This window comes from Lepisma saccharinum, chromosome 27, assembly GCF_977018435.1.
Source record: "Lepisma saccharinum chromosome 27, izLepSacc3.1, whole genome shotgun sequence".
NCBI classification, from domain to species: domain Eukaryota; kingdom Metazoa; phylum Arthropoda; class Insecta; order Zygentoma; family Lepismatidae; genus Lepisma; species Lepisma saccharinum.
This window is the reverse complement of record NC_139255.1, coordinates 16,499,783-16,508,514: the sequence shown is the minus strand read 5'-3', so window position 1 is coordinate 16,508,514 and position 8,732 is coordinate 16,499,783.

Below are 8,732 nucleotides of genomic sequence, written 5' to 3'. Positions count from 1 at the left end.
AGGGACACTCACAAAGAACACTTATGCCCAAACTGGGAGACAATCCATGAAATTTTGGTGATGAGGTCAAAAGTTGACTGCTTAATGCACTTGGCCACTGAGTTAGGTCCAATGTGTAGGGGCAGACGTTAATTGCATAATGCTCTTTTATTTTACTTTATTTTAATTTACATTCCTTCCCTACTTCTGTACACTGGTTAATTGTAATGATATAGATGTATGATGAATCAACAAATAGATATACGAACTGCTATGAAGAACTGAGATTGAAACGAGAACATGATATAACCACTGTATGATGAATGTTAGTGGGAATGCTATCCACACATCAGAATTTATGTGACACAGACAAACATAAATAAATGCTCTCCTCATCTTTACATTATTATATCCACACAAGTTTTGTATTTTAATTTTCATATGAATCAGTAAATTAACAGTGTTTTAATTAAATAAGAGTGTATATATATATATATATATATACCATTGTCAAGAGTACAAATACAAATGTTTTTGAAATGCTACTTGAAAACAAAGTAACATTTTGAAGTGTTATATCATCATTGGAAGTGTGGAAGGGGTGTATTGTCCTTGATCCTCCTGGTTCCCGGAAGGGCATTTTATTTCTCCCGTATTTCTTATTAACAACCAAGATTGCAAAATTTCAACTTATTCCAAGTTCAGCGAGCCATGCAAAACTTCAAGTAAACTGTAAGATCTTGCATGTTTCACTTTTGGCAGGCAGAAGTAATATCATATCTTGGGGTAGTTGATTGATGCTTAGTTCTGCAGCAGCTGTGGACAAATACATATGGGTTAGTACTAAGAAACATGCAAATTAATAAATTTTTATTCTTTATTTGATCTGTATGTTATATAAAATGTAAAATAATTCTTTTTTTTAAAAAAAAATATTATCGAATCCATAAACATTTGGTGAAGTGATGCACTGCTAAAAAAAGCAGAAAATTTGTTGAGACTAAATCTCCTGTAATATGACATAAATTCAATGCCGAAAATTGGAAATCTCCCTTAAATTCATGGCCTAAAGTTCGTCACTCTAGTTCGTTGGGACAACATGTCCTACACAAGCCAGGTCAAGAAATAATGGCTCTGCCACTTTAAGAAATATTCTGTTCTGAAGACAGTTTTTTAATATATGTTTTCCATAGATTTAGAAACATGTAGTTTGATAGAACCTATTTCAAGTAAATTTTATGCATTAAATTAACCATTAACTACCTTTAAGGTACAAAATACACCATGAGCTTTCATACTGAATGTTCTTTCTTTCTCTTTCTTCTAAGATCATCTGTAATTTTCTGCTGACTTTTCTAAGTGATGCAATGTTACATATTTAATAACAGTCACATGCTTGGAGGGACAGTTGTCCTCCACATGTTTAAATTCGTAACAACCAAAGCACAACTGTCATCCAAGCATGCAAGAGACTTTAACTTTGTAATTTTATGTGGCAATGAAGTACAACAGGACAACACAGTTAAGCTTAGAACAAAGACAAGGAAATAACATTCAACTACACAAAAGCACTCATGTGCAGTATAGTATAGTTCACAATGGTGGAATTTTACAGTGAATATTGATGGGTGGCACACATGCTGCATGTTCCTAATTGATTGTTAGTTGCCTAACAAGGTTCTGAAGGTTTCAGAGATCAATACATTAAAACTGAATGTAAAATATATTTTATAAATGTATTCTGCATGATCAATAAATTAGTAATTTCTGCTTCATACTACACTTCTGCATCATTGTTCTAGAGTATCTATTGACCTTAGAGGAAATGGAAGAAACACAGTGCACAAGATCTTGAATTAACTAAACAGTTACCGTCCATCCACTGAGGCAAGATGGAAATAAGAACATATTGAGGTAAGTAATTTTTTTACTCTTTGTTTCCTAATTTACTTTTTCCTTTTCTTTTGTGCTTTCTCCTCTCTTCCTCCCTTCTCCTTGATGGATTTATTTCCTCCTATTCCTCTCTTTCTCAACTCAGATATTTCTATTTGCCCCTACCATTGGCAGATATGCTCCCGCAATGTATCCATGGTGGCGTGGTGCTGATCACATCACACCCACTCACGAACGGATCAAGAAAGTGTGGGGCGTTACCCCCACACCCTATATGTATGCCTTCATGGCGTGGTTCTAAGCACAGGCGAACACTTTACTTTTTTTTACTTTACTTCCTTCCCCTTGCAAGCTCCAGCTCCACGTTTTCCAGTGATATTTCCCTTCCTTCATTCTCCTTGAAGGACTCAGTCCTTCCTATAACCTTCTCTTGCTTTGGTGGATTTACTTCCTGCTTTCGTTGCCTCAGGGGACTCAGTTCTTCCTGTATCCCTTCTTTGCTGTGCAAGGGGTCCCGGGTTCGATACCGATGGAGTCAAATAGTGGTTTGGATCCCACTTTAAACTGTAGGTCCAGTCCCAATTAGCCTTATTGTGCATAAAGTGGACTTAAAACCAAATCAACCAACCAACCTTCTTTGCTGTGGTGAATTCCCTCTCATCTACCTCCTTGCATTTTCCTAGAAGGGCTTAGTTCATTCCTTATCCCCTCTTCCATTTGGTGGATTACATTCTTCTCTCACCCTTCATTCTTCTGCTTCACGTATTCCTTTCCCCCTTCTCACTTTCCATTCTCCATTGAAAACTCAGTTCTTCCTATCACCATTTTTTGACCTTGTTGGTTCCTTTCGTCTTTTCTCCTTCCATTATCCTTGGGCGACTCAGTCCTTCCTCTCTTCCCTCATCCCCTTTGTAGACTTTCTTCCTCCTACTCTCTTCCAGACTCCTTGAAGAATTCAGTCCTTCCCATATCCTTCCTTTCTCCTTGGTTAATTTTCTGCCTCGTAATTATTTCTCCATTCTTATTGGAGGGGTCTAGGACATTTTTGTGCTGGACATTTTGGTGACAGAACTTTTTCGTTCTGGGTAATATTGGTGCCATACATTTTGAAACATAGCCATTTTTGTACTTATAATTTGTTTATTTTCTCTTTTCCACAGCCCTTCACCTCTAACTCTGGCACGTAATGTAAATTATAAAGTTGTAAAATTTGTGAAGAAACATACTTGTGCATTATAAATTTATGGATCAATGAAATGAAGAACATTGTCAGCAAAACACAGCAAAGCAGTAAAAAAATTGAATTTGGCTGAAATTAAGGTGATATGTGTATCCAACACCTATTGAAACTATTAGAAGAAAACTCTAGTAGCATAGGATTGTTTCATCTTAATATGACTCGAGGTGGAATAATTTGGAAAGCTAATTGGTATTTTATTCTTTCATTCCTTCTGGCCACTCTGGTACCTCATGAGAAAAATCACCAAAAATCCATATTTTGGAAAATATTCGCCATTTTGGAAATCTCGAAAAACAACATTTAGGCAATAGCTGTGAGCAATAAAATTATGATTTTAAATTAAGTACATTCAAGAAACTAAATTCTAAAATAGAAAGCCCAAATGACTGAAATTTTAACACAAATACTTGAAAACACTAAGTTGCTCACCAAGGCAGTTTATTAAGATAAAAAAAAACACTTAACAGGTAACGTTCAATCATGAATTGGAATGGAAGACTCAAAATAAACAAGGAATGGAAGAGTGTGTTAGAGAAAGTTGAAGAGAGAAGAGAAAATAAGAAAGAAGAGAAAATAAGAAAACTAGAGTTCGAGGTTTTCATCCATATCCAAAAAGACAGGAGGGATGGGTGAGTGGTAAACAGGTGGTTCCAGACTCTTCCTAATCTTGACCTGTCAATCAGCTGTCAGTGTAGTAGACCCATTAGTCTACTGTCAAGAGGTGAAATGTTTAATTCCTTTGGAGAAATCTTCCTAGATAAGGACTGTAAACTTGATTTGTTGTTGTGTGGCTAGTGACCCTGCTATGTGTATGAAATCTTTCTGTGTGTAGTATATTTCATTATTTTAGATTAGTTCTTCATCTGAGGAAGACCCTGATACACGGTTGAAACATTACCTGTTAAGAGTTTTTTTTATCTTAATATACTGCCTTGCTAAGCAACTTAGTGTTTTTAATATGGAAACAAGGCTTAGTTATATTACAAATACTTGCTACTATCAAGTGTTTTATTAGCCTATTGTTGGAACAGCAATCAGGGGTTAGAGCTGAAAGGGTGTGCGAAAGTGAAAAGTGCTAGATAATTGTCCAGGCACAAAGATATATGGCACTAATATCATCTGGCTCCAAAACCCCATGGCACCAACTTATATGGCACCAAGATGTCTGGCAGAAAAATGTCCGACCCCTTTCTTGGATGACTCAAAGAATCAATTCGCTTCTTCCCTTAACATCTCATTGAAAGTCTCACTAAGTCCTATCTCTATTCCTTCAAATTGATGGATTTAATTCTTCCTACACCAATTCATTCTCTTTGCAGGATACAGTTAATTACATAGCCTTGCCTTATCTTTGATTGATTTACTTCCACCCATTTCACATCTTCTCTCGGGGGGACACAGTACTTCTTCCATCTTTCCATTTTCTTTGGTAGATTCACTTCCTTCCATCTCTTTCAATTATCTTGGAGGACTAATTTCATCCCAAATTCACCTCTTCCCCACTCGTATCTTCTTCTCATCTCTGTGCAAGAGTCTCATCTACTTGTACCCTACTCTTGACCATAGATTGATTTCCTCTGACCTCCTCCGACCTTCATTCTTATTTCATTTTCCATGTTGATTTACTTCATCCCACCTCTCCTTGAAGAATTTCATTCATCCTATATCTGCCTCTTCATCTTGCTGGAATACTTTCTTAATCCTTTCTTCCATTGTTCTCATTGGACTCAGTTCTTCCTAGTCTCTGGTTGAACTTCCTCTCCCCTTCCTTCTGCTGAGAAGTTTGTTTTCCTTTCATTGCCATTTGTGCTTTTTCTTCTCTCATTTTCTTCTATCTTCTTCTATTGTCCTTGGATAGCTCAGTAATTCTTATGTTCTACCCATGCATTAGTGGTTTATTTCCTGTTATTTCTCTGCCTTCTCCTTGGGTATGCACCTCATATATCCCTCTCTTTCTACTGTAAAATCCCCTCCGTTTTCCATGGAGGACTTAGTCTTATTTATATCCTTCGACTGTCCATGGTCAATTTACTTCATTTTGTCTCTCTACTTAGTCCTGCAGCACTTCCGTCTCTGTTTCTCATGATTTCTCTCCTTGGTGAAATCATCCCCTTCTATCTCCTTCCCTTTTTCCTATGTGAAGGATTAAGTTGTTTCTATCTTCCTGTCTTCACCTCTTCCTATCTTTTCCCTTTATGTTTGGAGGACTCTATTCTTCCTATTTCTCTTACTTCCATTTGCTAGATTCTCTTTGTTCTATAACCTTACATTCTCAATTGAGGATTCAGTTCTTTCTATTCCCACTTGCAATTGGTTTATATCTTTCCTCCTTTCACATGAAAGACTCATTATCTATTAGGGGTTCAATTCTTGTAATATCTCGTCTTTAATTTGGTTGATCTTTCTTTCTTCTCTCACGTTCCTTTTTCCATGCAGTACTCGCATCCCCTAATCTGTTCTCTTCCACTTGGTGAATTTTTTCCTCCTCTCACCTCCCTTTCTCTATGAGTAATAACTTCTTCCTATCTCCTCTCTTTCAATTGGTGCATTGCTTTCTTCATCTCCTCTTCCATTTTCCATGAAGGACTCAGATCTTTGTATCAGGCCTCTACCACTTCGTTGATTTCATTCCACCTCTCAGCTTTCATTCTTCATTTAGGATTCGATTCTTCATATCTCCTATGATTTACTTGGTGGGTTGTTCTTCTCCTCTTCTCTTCTATTGCCCATGAAGGATTCAGGTCTTTCAATCAGGCCTCTACCACTTCTCTGATTTAATTCCACCTCTCAGCTTTCATTTTTTAATTAGGATTCGATTCTTCATGTCTTCTATACTTTACTTGAGGGATTCTTATTCCTATCTCCTCTTCCATTGTCCATGAAGGACTCAGTTCTTTCAATCAGCACTCTCTCTACCACTTCTCTGATTTCATTCCACCTCTCAGCTTTCATTCTTTATTTAGGATTTGATTCTTCATGTCTCCTATGCTTTACTTGGTGGATTCTTCTTCTCCTGTCCACTTCCAGTGTCCATGAAGGACTCAGTTCTTTCAATAAAGCCTCTACCATTTCTCTGATTTCGACTCACCTCTCAGCTTTCATTTTACATTTAGGATTTGATTCTTAATGTCTCCTATAATTTACTTGGTAAATTGCTCTCCTCCTGGCAAAATTCCATTGTTCTGGAAGGTTCTGTTCTTCATATCCACCATCTTCCATTTCGTGACATTGGTTCTTCTCAACTCCTTCCCTTCTCATTGAAGGATTCAGCTCTTACTATCTCATTCCCTTGTTTTTGCTTAAACATTTCTCTTTCTTCTACTTGGAAGAATAAGTTTTCCTTGTCTCCATCTCTTTTCCCTGCTGTATTAATTTATTTTCATATCAACCCCTTCTCCTTTGAAGGGTTCAATTCTTCTTATCTCTTACTCTTCTTCTTGGTGATGTTCCTTCCTCATACATCCTTCTGGGGCCTCCCTAACATTGCAATGGTTGCGTCATCGGCTTGTAAGTAAGCGGTCCTGATTTTGATACCTAGTGGAGTCACATTGTGGTTCAGATCCCACTTTAAACTGTAGGTTCAGACCCGATTAGCCTTACTGTGCATAAAGTGGACTTAAAGTACAAAGTCAATCAATCAATCAATCAATCATACATCCTTCTGTGTTAATCTGGGAATTCAGTTTTAGCTATCTCTTCATCTCCCCATTATCCCTTGGTGGATTGCCTTCTACCATTCCCTCATCTCCTAAGAGGAAGAAGATAGATAGGAAAAACGGTGTCATCATCCAAGGCGAATGAGAGATAAGAGGAAGAAGAGAATACACCAGATGCAGGGAGGGGGAAGATTCCATTCCTTCAGCACGAATGGAAGTTAATTGAAGAAAAGGAATCCATCAAATTTTAGAGTGATTATGGTTGGTGATAGAGAAAAGGAAATCCTCAAGTGTAAGAGAGAGGACAGGAAGAACTGTGTAAGAAAACTTCCTCCAAGGAGAAGAAAGGAAGAAGATAGGAAGAAGAGATTCCACAATGGAGAAGGAAGGGCGAGATATGGAAAATCTAGTCCTGCAAAGAGAGAGGGAGAGATGTACTGAAGTAAATCCAGCAATGATAGTGGAAGAAAAGAGAAAGAAGTACTGTATCCTACTTGAAGTGTAAAGGAGATGGGAAAAAGTTAATCGACCATGATTGATTTGCTTTATTTTACTTTGCCTTTTGTGCCACATTTGGCTAATTTGCGAAGATGTGGATGAGCGATGATGTGGTTAAATTTATGAATGGACAATCACATACATCCATGCCCAGTCTAGGATTTGAACCCAGGACCACTGATGACGTAGCATGATGTCCTAACTACTTCGCCATGGGGGCCTGCTAAATCGACCATGACAATGGATGTACATATGAAGAACTGAGTTCTTGGAGAATGAAGGTGATATATGGATAGGAAATTAGCACACAAAGAGCGAGGTTATATCAAAAAATTAGGTCACCAAGGAAACAGGAAAGAAAGTAGGAGGAAATTCAATCCTCTTTGGACAAGGAAAGTAAATAGTAATCCGAGAAGAATGGAAGAAGATAGGAAGACTGGGATCCACCAAGTGGAAAAGGAGGAGACAGGAAATGTTCCCAAGGAGAAAGAAGAGGGTTGAAATGAAGTAAAGATACAAACTAAAAGAAGATGTCAATAACTCAGCTCTTCCCATCTCCCATTTTCATCATATTGGATTCTGTTTCTTCTCTAACCTTCTGCTCTCCATGGAGGTGTCAGGTCTTCCAATGTCCTCCTTTCCATTTGATGGATTCATTATCACATTCCTCTCTCCTTGAAGGTCTTAGTGTCTCCTTTCTCCCCTCTTTGACTTGGTGGATTGCTTTCCTTCTATCACCTTCCAGGACTCAGTTCTTGTTATCCCCCTCTCTTCCACTTGATGGCTTCCTTTCCTTTTCTCACCTTGCATTTCCTATGGGGAACTCCTATCTCTCCTATTCCACTTGGTGGATAAATTTTCTCCTTTTACCTTCCACACTCCTTGGGCGACCCACTGCTTCATGTTCCCCTTACTCCACTGGATGGATTCCATTCCTCCCAACACTTTTCATTCTTCAATGGAGGACTCAGTTCTCCTAATCTCCCCTCTGCTGCTTCATTTCCTTCTCTCACCTTTCATTCTTACCAGAGGAGAATTTCTTCCTATCTCCTCTTCAAGTTGGTGCATTACTTTCCTGAAGGAGAATGGAGGAAGATAGTAGGAGCCAAGTATTCCAAGAGGAAGGGTTAGTGATAAGAAGCAGTACGTCCTACTGGAAAGAAAGAGACAGAGAGAGAGATAGAAATTCATTATATTCTACAAGCAGGAGAAGAAGAAGGGATAGGGAGAAACATAAGAAGTGGTAACTTGATGGAATAAATGAAAGTATGAAAGAAAGTTGATGACAAAAATACACTTGGCCACTGAGCAGGCTTAATACAGAAGGGAGGGTAATAAAAAGCATGTTGTCAAATGAGAAGAGGAGATTAATTAGTTCCAAACAGATGGAAGGAAACTGGAAGAAGCATAGAAGGAAATCAATCCACCAATGAGGAAGATGGAGATATAAAAATGGACTCTTTCCA